At 45.6% G+C, this 14027-nt stretch overlaps 1 pseudogene; it reads right to left on the bottom strand.

Annotated features, from left to right (window-relative positions):
* Nucleotides 1-13602: 13602 nt before the first annotated feature.
* Nucleotides 13603-13747, bottom strand: LOC114815977 (annotated as a pseudogene).
* Between the last annotated feature and the right edge of the window lie 280 nt (nt 13748-14027).

The following is a 14027-nucleotide window of genomic DNA, read 5'->3' as shown; positions in this document are numbered from 1 at the left end:
AATATTTATATTAATGTCTGTCTTCCCCTATAGACCTTGAGCTTGCTATCGGCAGGAACCATGGCTACCAGCTCTGTTGTATTGTACTCTCTCACGTGCTTCGTGCGGTGCTCTGATTTATATTAATGTCTTCCTCTCGCTCTAGACTACAAGCTTGCTGTGGGCAGGGAATGTATCTGTTATACTGTTATACGGTACTCTCCCGAGCACTTAGTACAGTGCTCTGAACACAGTAAACACTCGATAAATAGGACCGACCGATCGTTCACGGTGCTCAGTAAATGCCACTGATTGATTAATGGTTGAAAAGAATGAACGAATACTCCAAAACTGAATAGAGTGATTCAAAGAGGGAGAATGATCTAATCTTAGAACGGTTTCATAGATACCTTCAATTGCGGGTCTGAACAGCAGTTAAATCAGAAGAGTCAGAATGCAAAGAAAAACATTGGCATCCCAATGAATTGGGGAGTGTTATTATTTTCTCAGAATCACCAGTTTCCAACGTTTGTCATCTACAAACTGGAACACTTCCCAGTCTGAAAATGCAACTAATAGGTCCTTTTAATCACTGCTGAAATCTGCAGCATTAAGAGGACAATTTCAACCCAGTTTGCCCTTCAGGAGGTTGGCATTCCCACTGACGTGAGTGGCCTAGTGGCTACATGTAATAGAGAAAGAACAAGACCGGTGAGAAGACCCAAATGTCAGCTTGCTTGCTTAGGGAAGCTCTATTAGCTGTAACAAATTTCCTTTCCGCTCACAGAGAGTGAAACCAAATAGAAGCAGCCATCAGAGGAACTTTATATCCTACACTATTTCATCCAGAAAGTGACTAGAGAAGGGGCAGTATGGCACAGTGGATAGAGCACAGGCCTGAGAGTCAGAAGGACATGGATTCTAATCCTGCCTCGGCCACTTGTCTGCTGTGTGACTGGGCCTCAATTACCTCATCTGGAAAATGGGGATTGAGAGTGTGAGTCCCACGTGGGACAGGGACTGGGTCCAATCTAATTTGTTTGTATCCACCGCAGAGCTTAGCATAGTGCCTGGCACATACTAAGCACTTAAGAGATACCATTATTATTATTACTAAAAGGAGTGAAAGACTCAGAATAAATTCCGTAACTTCAGAGGGGGTGGAATAGATCTCACGGGGGAGCCGAATGATCTGGTCCGAGCTCATCTTGGGTTTCTCCAGACAGGTGTTCTGTTTTCAAAGGGAAAAACTGCTTGAAAATGCTCAAGGAAAGACTCCTAAAGCTTCCTGGGCACTAAATGGCTCAGCCGAGACACTGCTTCATTGAGTCAAGGGCAAATGAAGCAGGGTGGCCTAGTGGATAGAGCCTGGGCCTGGGCAACAGGAGGACCTGGGCTCTCATCCCGGCTCCGCCACGTCTCTGCTGTATTACCTTGGGAAAGCCACTTCACTTCTCTGTGCCTGAGTTCCCTCAACTGTAAAATGGGGATTAAGACTGTGAATCCCACGTCAGGCATAAACTCTGTCCATCCTGATTAGCTTGTATCCTACCCCCACTCTAAGTACAGTGTGTGGCTCATTGTAAGCCTTTAATAAATACCATTTTAAAAAAATAAGGAGGACCCTCTTACGAAATGCCAGGAGTTGAAAAAATTAGTGGAAAAAAATAATTTGAGGCAACTGGGCCTAGACATTAGCCCGAAACGTTTGCCGTTATTTTGCTCCATCAGGAGCCCCATTACAACCACATTTTCCCAGTGAGAGTAGTAGGGAAATGGGCAAGCAGAGTAGTGCTAATAATACTAATAATGCTGACACTATTCAAAATAATAATGATAATAATAATTGTAGTATTTGTTAAGCACTTATTATGTGCCAAGCACTGTACAAAGAGCTGGGGTAGGTACACGAGAAATAGGTCCCACATGGGGCTCACATTTGCAGATGAGGGAACTGAAGCCCAGAAAAGTGAAGTTCCTAAGGTCATAGAGCTGGTAAGTGGCGGACCCGGGATTAGAACACAGGTCCTCTGACTCCTAGGCCCGTGCTCTTTCCATTAGGCCAGCTGAACCTAGTAGGAGAGGCTTCATGAGTAAAGTAAGCACAAAAAGCAGAGGGAGCTGAATTCGGGCAAGCACACTAGACCATAAATCATAGCCTGTCTGTCAGATCAGTGATCCACCCAACCCAGTGTTTCCAACGGTAACGCCAAAAGATACTTGGAGGAAGTTGGCTACAGATGTGGTTTGAGTGGGGAAAATCTCACAGATCTTTGCAAAAAACTGCTTTCTACTGAGACTTAAAAGCCCAAGAGAGAAAGGCAGAAGGGAGCAGTCTTAGGATATTATTTTGACCATTCGGACTGAGTTTTGCTGAAATTTTTCCCATCTTCTACCCAAGGTGAACTGGGTATTCTAACCCCAAACTCACTTTTCAATCTGCTGTTCTAGAGTGGTTGCATGACAGATGGTTGAAAGTCAGACATCCCAAGCCAATCGTCAACAAATCTATCATCGACAATCCCATCATCAAGACACGCCATTAAACTTTGTCACTAACCATAACTCCAGTCCACTCACACTAAACTATCACCTTTATCCTAATATTAGCTCTTAGCTATTTCAACAGATGTAATTTTGGGAAATTCCAGCAATGGGATCTGGTTAACAAATGAATTTCAGGCATTTAATTTTAAGTAGGGGGCAGCTATTCCTTCTTAAATTCCCTGCTTGAGCTACTGAAATTCGTCAGTTTTGGGATAGTTTCTGTAGTAAGGACAAACTTCAAATACCAGTTTTTAATCAATCATGTAACAGTCAAAGGAGAAAAAAGGAGAGGCGAACTGATTATCACGATGAAATTCCATCATCTAGGAAACCTATTTGAGTTTAGTCTGAGAAGGAGGTTATCTATCATTCTTCAACCTGGAAAGACCCGGGGAGAGAGAGGACATGATTAAAACTTAAAATATCATGCAGCCTGTGGACTGGGCCAAACTTGTCGAGAAACAGACAAGGGATAGAGCATAGGCCTAGGAGTCAGAGGATCTGGGTTCTAATGCTGGTTCTGCCACAGTCTGCTGCGTGCCCTTGGAGCAAACAATAATAATAATAATGGTGGTATTTATTAAGCACTTACTATGTGCCAAGCACTATTCTAAGCGCTGGGGTAGATACAAGGTTATCAGGTTGTCCCATGTGGGGCTCACAGTTTTCATCCCCATTTTACAGATGAGGACACTGAGGCAAAGAGAAGTTAAATGACTTGCCCAAGGTCACACAGCAGACAAGAGTCCAAGACCGGGCTCTTTCCACTAAGCCATGCTGCTTCTTCTCTGTGTCTCAGTAATTTCATCTGTAAAATGGGGATTAAGACTGTGAGCCCCATGTGTGACATGGACTGTGTCTAACCTGATTTTCTCCACACTTAGTACAGTGCTTAGCCCATAGTGAATGTTCAATAAATACCATTAAAAAAAAAAAACTAAACAAAACAATCCAGAACTGTTCTTCATCAAATCCCACAATACCCAAGCGAGGGGGCACCCAGTACAGACTGAAAGCATCACATTCAAAACTAACAGAAGGAAAAGCTTTTACACTCTGAGGGTCACAAGTTATGGAATTTATTCACATAGGAAGTTGTGCACACTGGAAATATCAACAGATTCAAGAGGGCTTGGGACAAAATCATGGATACACATTCCTGGTTGGATCAATGAAAGGAAACATTAGAGATGGAGGGGGGAAAATCTGGGTGCTGGATGGTCCATCCCTAACCATAATAATTAATAATAATAATAGCATTTGTTAAGCACTTACTATGTGCTAGCCACTTTACTAAGCACTGGGGTGACTCCTTGAGTGAGTCTACTAAGCACAGGGGTGAGTCCTCGAGTGAGTCTTCTACACCTGCTTTCTCAAATTCCTCTCCTCCAATTCTCCCCTTGATCCCCTCCAATCTGGCTTGCGTCCACTTTGCTCCACAGAAACTGTCCGCTCTAAGGTCACCCTGACCTCCTTGCTGCCAAATCCAATGACCTCTAAGCCATCCTAATTTTTTTTTTGGTATTTGTTAAGCGCTTATAATAATAATAATAATGTTGGTATTTGTTAAGCGCTTACTATGTGCGCTTACTATGTGCAGAGCACTGTTCTAAGCACTGGGGTAGATACAGGGTAATCAGGTTGTCCCACCTGAGGCTCACAGTTAATCCTCATTTTACAGATGAGGTAACTGAGGCACCGAGAAGTTATCCTTCTGGACCACTCAGCTGCCTTCAACACTGTGGACCACCCTCTTCTCCTTGAAACATGGTATAACCTTGGCTTCTTGAGAAGCAGTGTGGCTCAGTGGAAAGAGCACAGGCTTTGGAGTCAGAGGTCAGGGGTTCGAATCCCGGCTCGGCCACTTGTCAGCTGTGTGACTTTGGGCAAGTCACTTAACTTCTCGGTGCATCAGTTACCTCATCTGTAAAATGGGGATTAAGACTGTGAGCCCCAAGTGGGTCAACCTAATTCCCCTGTGTCTACCCCAGCACTTAGAACGGTGCTGGGCACACAGTAAGCGCTTAACAAATACCAACATTATTATTATTATTATTCTCTTCTTATCTTCCTATCCCTTTGTCTGTTTCTTCTCAGTCTCTTTCGCAGGTTCCTCCTCTGCCTCCCACCCCGTGTGGAGGTTCCTCAAGGTTCGGTTCTGGATCCCTTTCTATTCTCCATCTAGACTCGGTCCTTTGGAGAACTCGTTTGCTCCCACTGTTTCAACTATATGGATGACTCCCAAATTTACAGCTTTCTACGGTCTCACATTTCCGCCGACCTTCAGGACATCTCTACTTGGTTGGCCGGCTGCCACCTCCAACTTATCATGTCCGGAACAGAACTCCTCATGTTCCCACCGAAAACCCATCCCCTCAGATATTCATTCATTCACTCAATCATATTTGTTGAGCGCTTACTGTGTGCAGAGCACTGTACCACACGCTTGGGAAAGTACAGTACAGCAATAAAGAGAGAGAACCCCTGCCCACAACAAGCTCACCATCTACAGATGGGGAGACAGACATCAGTACAAGTAAACAGGCAGCATGACATCAATACAAGTAAACAGGCATCAATATAAAAAATGAAATTAAAGATATTCATTCATTCAATTGTACTTATTGAGCGCTTACTGTGTGCAGAGCACTGTACTAAGCGCTTGGAAAGTACAAATCGGCAACAGAGACAATCCGTACCCAACAAAGGACTCACAGTCTAGAAGGGGGGAGACAGACAACAAGACAAAACAAAACAAGAAGACAGGCGTCAGTAGCATTAATATAAATAAATAGAATTATAAGATATATTCACATTATTAATAAAATGAATGAAATAATAATAAATTAACACCACTACGCTCCCTGTCTTACAGGCCTGTAACCTCAGCATTACCCTTGACTCCTCTCCCTCATTCAACCTACTTATTTAATGTCACCAAATCCTGTAAACTCTACCTTCAAAACACTGTTAAAACCTGCCCTTCCTCTCCATCTGAACTGCTACTATTCTGATCTAAGCAGGGAAGCAGCGTGGCTCAGTGGAAAGAGCACGGGCTTGGGAGTCAAAGGTCATGGGTTCGAATCCCGGCTCTGTCACTAGGCAGCTGTGTGACCTCGGGCAAGTCACTTAACTTCTCTGTGCCTCAGTTCCCTCATCTGTAAAATGGGGATGAAGACTGTGAGCCTCACGTGGGACAACCTGATGACCCTGTATCTACCCCATCACTTAGAACAGTGCTCTGCACATAGTTAGTGCTTAACAAATACCAACATTATTATCATTATTATTATTAAGCACTTAGCCTAGCCCACCTTTTTTTTTTTTTTGGTACTTAAGCGCTTACTATGTGCCGAGCACTGTTTTAAGCGCTGGGGGAGATACAAGGGAATCAGGTTACCCCACGTGGGGCTCACAGTTTTAATCCCCATTTTACAGATGAAGTAACTGAGGTACCACAAAGTTAAATGACTTGCCCAAAGTCACACAGCTGACAGGTGGCGGAGCCGGGATTCGAACCCATGACCTCTGACTCCTAAGCTCATGCTCTTTCCACTGAGCCACACTGCTTCTCTGTTGACTACTGCCTCGATCCCCTCGCTGACCTCCCTACCCTCTGTTTCTCCCTACTCCAGTCCCTACTTCACTCTGCCGCCTGGATCATTTTTCCATAAAAAGTTCAGTCCATGTCTCCCCACTCCTCAAAAAACCTCCAGTTTCTGCCCATCCCTTCCCACATCAAACAGAAACTCCTTACCCCAGGCTTTAAATGTTGGTGTTTTGTTCTAAGCGCTGGGGTAGATACAGGGTAATCAGATTGTCCCATGTGAGGCTCCCAGTCTTCATCCCCATTTTCCAGATGAGGTCACTGAGGCACAGAGAAGTGAAGTGACTTGCCCCCAGTCACACAGCTGGCAAGTGGCAGAGGTGGGATTCGAACCCATGACCCCTGACTCCCAAGCCTGGGCTCTTTCCACTGAGCCACACTTAAAGCACTCGGTCAACTTGCCCCTTCCCCTCTAACCTCTCTGATTCCCTGCTACAACCCAGGTTACACATCTGACTCCTCTAATGCCAACCTACTCACTGTACCTCAACCTTTTCTATATTCACTGCCAACCCCTTGCCCACATGTTCTTCAAGAAGCCTTGCCCAATTAAACCCTCGTTTCCTCTACTCCCTCTCCCTTGTGTGTCATCCTTGAATTTGGATTTGTACCCTTTAAGCCCTTGCTACTCTCTCCATCCTCAGCCCACAGCACTCATGTACAGATCAGTAATTTTATTGTCTGTCTTCCCCTCTAGACTGTAAGCTTCTTGTAGGCAGGGAATGTGTCTACCAACTCTGTTGAATTATACTCTCCTAAGTGCTTAGTACAGAATAAGTGCTCAATAAATACCATTGATTGATTGATTAATAGACCATGGGTCTGGCCCAGTAATGATAGAAGACAGATTGAGTGGGCGGAGGACAGAAAATCCATTAAACATCCTCAGAGCCCTGAAAGTTTCTAAAGGAAGACAACACTCAGTAGGGAACTTTTATTTTTTTTAAGTATTTGCTAAGTGGTTACTATGTGCCAGGCACTGTACTAAGTGCTGAGAGTAGATACAGGCTAATCGGGTTGGATACAGTCCCTGTCGCACAGAAGGCTCGTGGTCTTGCAACACCACGGTTCTCAAGAAGCAAGACCTCAAATACTTGGATGGCTAGTGTCGTGGTGTTAAATTCTCGGTTTAAAAGGAAAATAAATGGAGCAATAGATTGATGTTTCAAAGGGGAACAGAAGCATCACAGTACCTGTGTTGTGAGCCTTTGACATCATGCTACAGACTCAAAAATAGGGTGAAGATAGAGACATTTTTCTAAGTAATCATGGAAGCCACAAACATTTCACCATGTGGCTCCTTGGAAAAAGGACGCAGGTTTGCTCATGTGATTATCATTTCTTGTTCGAATGACCAAGTTCTCCTGTTCTTAGATAATTGAATCGATGTCAGGATGCATGAATGGGAATGTTGAGTAGAATAAAGCTGTATATGTGAGTTGGAAAATCGCCTTTGGGGAAGGGGAAGTAGAAAAAACATGGACTTGGGAGTCAGAGGACATGGATTCTAATTCTGGCTCTGCCACTTGTCTGCTGTGTGACTTTGGGCAAGCCACTTAACTTTTCTGTGCCTCAGTTACCTCGTCTGTAAAATGGGGATTAAGACTGTGAGTACCCCATGGGACACCTGATTACCTTGTATCTACCCAAGTGCTTAGAACAGTGCTCAGCCCATAGTAATGCTTAACAGATATCATAATTATTATTACATTTTGTGTTGGTTATAGGAATATCAAAATCATGATTATTCTCTTCTACAGTTAGCCCTATGAGGGACAGCAACTGTTTTTGATCTGATTATCCTGCATCTATTATTATTATGGTATTAGTTAAACGCTTACTGTGTTCTAAACACTGCTCTAAGCCCTGGGGTAGGTACGAGTTAATCAGGCTGGGCACAATCCCTCTCCCACATGAGGCTCAAAGTCGAAGCATCTACCCCAGAGCTTAGCACATACTTACTGTTTTTGTATCCACCTAATAAACACCATCACTAGTATTATTATTATTTATCAATCGATCATATTTATTGAACACTTGCTGTGTGCAGAGCACTGTACTAAGAGTTTAGTAGAGTACAAGATAACAGTTAATTGAAATAATTGAAATAAGTAATTGAAATAAGTAAATAGTATTATTATTATAATGATTATCGCTGCAAGACTGCATCTTACTCTTTCATAAGCAATTGAGTATGTTTCTCTGATTATCACCTTCATCGCTTCTGTTTTGCCTCCTCAAGAGAAAATTGCTGTGCCGGTTCAGAGGGGTGGGCCTAATGGATTTGTTAGCTGAAAATAGTATCCTATTTGCATTTGTTCCCAGGCATGCTTTGACTCGTACATTTAGGTCTTCACGTTTTGTCACATACGCAGCTAAAATCAAAGCATTTTTGTTCAGTAATTTCATATTACTGATTTCTTGGTAATCCGTTTTGGAGGGTTTTTATTAGGTGACCTTCTTTCCCCCGGCTAACTTAAATAGAGCGGGGAACATCGATATCGCGGCACCTTTGACTGACTTAAGTTGGGCCATCGACTCACTAAACCTCTGAAGATTGTTGGTACAAAAATGAGACACTCGCCTATTAATGGCCTATCTAATAAGTTTCATTAAACAAATACTTTTAACACATTCATCAAGAAGCAGTAGCACTGTTTGGATAATTCCTCGTTTGGATGACAAGCACACTGCAAAAGATAAAGATGCCAGGAAGAGTCAGATTTAATTCCATGAAGAAAATGGTTGGACTGTTAAGCACTCAAGAATATACTGAGGTCGGTTAAAAAAAGAGTGAATTGCTAGACTGTAAGCTCCTGGAGGGCAGGGATCTTGTCTACTAATTCTAATAATAACAATTGAAAATTGTGGTATTTATTAAGCGCTTACTATGTCCCAGGCACTGTACTAAGCACTGGGGTGGACACAAGCAAATCAGGTTGGACAAAGTCCCTGCCCCACATAGGACTTACAGTCTCAATCCCCATTTTATAGATGAGGTAGCTGAGGCCCAGAGAAGTGAAGTGACTTACCCAAGGTCACACAACAGACAAATGGCAGAGCTGGGATTAGAGCCCATGACCTTCTGACTCCTAGGCCCGTGCTCTCTCCACTACGCCTTGCTGCTCCTCGTTATTGAACTCTACTACGTGCTTAGTATAGTGCTCTGCACAAGCAGGGAATGTGTCTGTTTATTATTATAGCATACTTTCCCAAGCGTTTAGTACAGTGAGAAGCGCTGAGAAGCAGCGGGGCTCAGTGGAAAGAGCCCGGGCTTTGGAGTCAGAAGTCATGGGTTCGAATCCCGGCTCGGCCACTTGTCGGCTGTGCGACTTTGGGCAAGTCACTTCACTTCTCGGTGCCTCAGTTCCCTCATCTGTAAAATGGGGATTAAGACCGTGAGCCCCACGTGGGACAACCTGATTACCCTGTATTTCCCCAGCGCTTAGAACAGTGCTCGGCACATAGTAAGCGCTTAACAAATACCAACATTATTATTATTATTATTACAGTGCTTTGTACATAGTAAGCATTCAATAAATATGATTAAAGTTAAAAGCTCAATAAATGCTACGGATTGACTGAATTCTACTGCAGGGTTCACTTTTGACATAATGTGCTTTTTTTTCCCCACAGAGAGAACAGATTTGAGGATCCTCAGCTCAGTTAGAGCACTGAGTTTTCCTTTTGGCTCTAACACATTTATCTGACAAGTATCTTTTCCTCTTCCAGGAATTAACGACTAGAAAGAAAGTTTAGCCATTGAGCTGCATTCCAACTGCTATACAGTTTCCCAAAGACAAGAACTAGAGCTTTTCATCTGTCAGAGTAGGACAGAGGAACCCGGCTTTTTGAAGAGATCTCCGGCCCCCAAAATGCAGGACAGGTAAATACTCAGGTATGATTTATTGGGGCTGGGTTCCCCGACTGGGAAAGAGGCCAGCTGAATGCAGTTGGGCGGGTCAGGGTGGAAGGTAGCTGATGTGCTCCTGGTGTTCATGAAAGACAGAGGTCTCAGTAAGCAAATGGAGAAGGAGCATAGTATAATGGCTAGACCACGGGCCTGGGAGTCAGAAGGTTATGGGTTCTAATCCCAGCTCCGCCACTTGTCTGATGTGTGACCTTGGGCGAGTCGCTCCACTTCTCTGGACCTCAGTTACCTCATCGGTAAAATGGGGGTTGAGACTGTGAGCCCCATGTGGGACAGAGACCGTGTCCAACCCAATTTGCTGGTATCCACCCCAGTGCTTAGTACGGTGCCTGGCACATAGTAAGTGCTTAACAAATAGCACAATTTCACCCACGTAAGTTTCGGTTTCAGAAGAAGCCCCACACATTCATGTGGCCCTGGTGGACAGTCACCGCCCCATGTCCTTTCCTCCTACAGGACTTCACGGGAAGCCCCACCTCCCTCTTGCCTGACCCCGGCCCCTGCTTGAAAGATCTGGTGACCTAGTAATTTCAACTAATGGGTGATCAATCAGCAGCCATTATAAACCTCTCATTTGTCATATTATCTTGAAAGATTCATCTCATTAACATTTCGCAATGCAAACTGCACCAACTTGTGGAACCTGTGGGATTGGCTTAAATATCAAAGTACTTAGGGAATACATACCCAAAATGCATAGATTTTGGGTTTTTTTTTATGGTATTTGTTATGTGTTTACTACATTCCAGGCACTGTACTAAGCCCTAGGGAAGGGTCAAACTAATCAGGATGGACGGAGTCCATGTCCCATGTGGGGTTCACAGTCTTAATCCTCATTTTGCAGATGAAGTAACTGAGGCATGGAGAATAATAATAATAATAATGGCATCCGTTAAGTGCTTACTATGTGCCGGGCACAGTACTAAGCACCGGGTTGGATATAAACAAATTGGGTCGGACACAGTCCCTGACCCAAGTGGGGCTCACAGTCTCAATCACCATTTTACAGATGAGGTAACTGAGGCATACAGAAGTGAAGTCATTTGTCCAAGGTCACACAGCAGACAAGTGGCCGAGCCAGGATTAGAACCTCTGACTCCCAAGCCTAGGCTCTTTCCAATGGGTCATGGAGAAGGGAGAGAGAATAGGGTGGAGAGATGAGAGGTTAGTCAGGGAAGGCTTCCTGGAGGAGATATGATTTTAGTAGGGCTTTGAATAATAGACAGCATGATGATCTGTCGTAAAGGAAAGGAGAGGAAGTTCCGGGCAGAGGGGAGGATGTGAACAGGGGGTCCATGGTAACAGAGACAAGTTCAAGGACAAATAAGTAGGTTTGATGTTAAAGGAGCAAAGTGAGAGGAGAGGAGTGAGGTTAGGTAGGAGGGGGTGATTTGATTCAATGCCTGAAAGCCAATTTTGAGGAATTTCTTTTGATGAGGATATGAATGGGCCACTATTGGAGGTTTATAAGGAGTGGGGAGACTTGCACGGACTATTTTTTTAGAAACTGTATTCAACCAGCAGAGCAAAGTGTGGTCTGGAGAGAGGAGAGGCTGGAGGCAGGGAGGTCAGAAAGGAGGCTGATACAGTAATCAAGGAAAGATAATCATCAGTGGTATTTATTGATCACAATGTGTACCGAGCACTCTACTAAGCACTTGTCTTGTGCTGCTTAACTCCTTAACTCCCATTCTCTCCTAGACCCCCTCCAATCTGGCTTCCGTCCCCCCCACTCTACCGAGACTGCTCTCTCTAAGGTCACCCGTGACCTCCTTCTTGCCAAATCCAATGGCTCCTACTCCATTCTGATCCTCCTCGACCTCTCTGCTGCCTTTGACACTGTCGACCATCCCCTCCTCCTCCATACCTTATCTCACCTTGGCTTCACGGACTCCGTCCTCTCCTGGTTCTCCTCTCACCTCTCTGGCCGGTCATTCTTGGTCTCCTTCACTGGCGCCTCCCCCCCCCGCCCCCATCCTTTAACTGTTGGAGTTCCTCAGGGGTCAGTTCTTGGCCCTCTTCTGTTCTCCATTTACACTCACTCCCTCGGTGAACTCATTCGCTCTCACGGCTCCGACTACCATCTCTACGCAGATGACACGCAGATCTACATCTCCGCCCCTGTCCTCTCCCCCTCCCTTCAGGCTCGCATCTACTCCCGCCTCCGGGACGTCTCCACCTGGATGTCGGTCCACCGCCTAAAACTCAACGTGAGCGAGACTGAGCTCCTCATCTTCCCTCCCAAACCCGGTCCTCTCCCAGACTTCTCTATCACCGTGGATGGCACGACCATCCTTCCCGTCTCTCGGGCCCGCGATCTCGGTGTCGTCCTTGACTCGTCTCTCTCGTTCACCCCACGCATCCTATCCGTTACCGAGACCTGCCGGTTTCACCTCTACGATATCGCCAAGATCCGCCCTTTCCTCTCCACCCAAACGGCTACTTTACTGTTACGGGCTCTCGTTGTATCCCGGCTAGACTACCGTGTCGGCCTTCTCTCTGACCTCCCTTCCTCTTCTCTCGCCCCGCTCCGGTCTATTCTTCACTCCGCCGCCCGGTTCATCTTCCTGCAGAAATGCTCTGGGCGTGTCACTCCCCTTCTTAAACAACTCCAGTGGTTGCCTATCGACCTCCGCTCCAAACAAAAACTCCTCACTCTAGGCTTCGAGGCTCTCCATCCCCTTGCCCCCTCCTACCTCTCCTCCCTTCTCTCTTTCTACCGCCCACCCCGCACGCTCCGCTCCTCTGCCGCCCACCTCCTCGCCGTCCCTCGGTCTCGCCCGTCCCGCCGTTGACCCCCGGGCCGTGTCCTCCCGCGGTCCCGGAACGCCCTCCCTCCTCACCTCCGCCAAACTGATTCTCTTCCCCTCTTCGAAACCTTACTTAAAACTCACCTCCTCCGAGAGGCCTTCCCAGACTGAGCTCCTCTTCTCCCTCTACTCCCTCTGCCTCCCCCCCCTTTTACCTCTCCGCAGCTAAACCCTCTTTTTCCCCTTTTCCCTCTGCTCCTCCACCTCTCCCTTCCCATCCCCACAGCACTGTACTCGTCCGCTCAACTGTATATGTTTCCGTTACCCTATTTATTTTGTTAATGAGATGTACATCGCCTCGATTCTATTTAGTTGCCATCGGTTTTTACGAGATGTTCTTCCCCTTGACTCTATTTATTGCCATCGTTCTTGTCTGTCCGTCTCCCCCGATTAGACTGTAAGCCCATCAAACGGCAGGGACTGTCTCTATCTGTTGCCGACTTGTTCATCCCAAGCGCTTAGTACAGTGCTCTGCACAAAGTAAGCGCTCAATAAATACTATTGAATAAATACTATTGCTGAATTATTTCTGACTCCATGGCAACTCCATGGATTCATCTCTCCCAGAATGTCCCCCCCCATATTGGCAGTCATTCTGGTAGCGTATCCATAGTTTTCTTGGTAAAAATATGGAAGTGGTTTACCATTGGCTTCTTCCATGCGGTAAGCTTGAGTCTCCACCCTCGACTCTCTCCGATTCCACTCCTGCCCAGCACAGGTGAGTTTTGACTTGTCGCAGATTGCCTTCCACTCGCTAACCACTGCCCCAGCTAGGAATGGAACGGGAAGGCCTCTGCTTGACTCTTCCTCCTCCCTCCTCTAGCCAAGTCTGGTAGAGTATTGGAAACTCTCCAGGTGCAATCCTGAGAGGGGACTAAGCATTTAAGAGAGTACAAAGAGTACAATTCAACAGAGTCGATAGACACATTCCCTGCCCATGACGAGCTTCCAGCTTACAGATATGGTAAGTACTTGGACCAGAATGGTATCAGCTTGGAAGGAGAAAAAGCGGTGGATTCTAGAGACGAGGTGGATGTAAAACCGACAGGATTTGGTGACTGACTGAATATGCAGATTGAAAGGGTAATGCCAGTATCGTGGGCCTCCGAGATGGAGGGTGGTGGTATTGTCAGCAGTGATGGTACAGTTGGCG

The sequence above is a fragment of the Ornithorhynchus anatinus genome, chromosome 1 (genome assembly GCF_004115215.2).
Source record: "Ornithorhynchus anatinus isolate Pmale09 chromosome 1, mOrnAna1.pri.v4, whole genome shotgun sequence".
NCBI classification, from domain to species: Eukaryota; Metazoa; Chordata; class Mammalia; order Monotremata; family Ornithorhynchidae; genus Ornithorhynchus; species Ornithorhynchus anatinus.
This window is presented reverse-complemented; position numbering and strand designations above follow the sequence as displayed.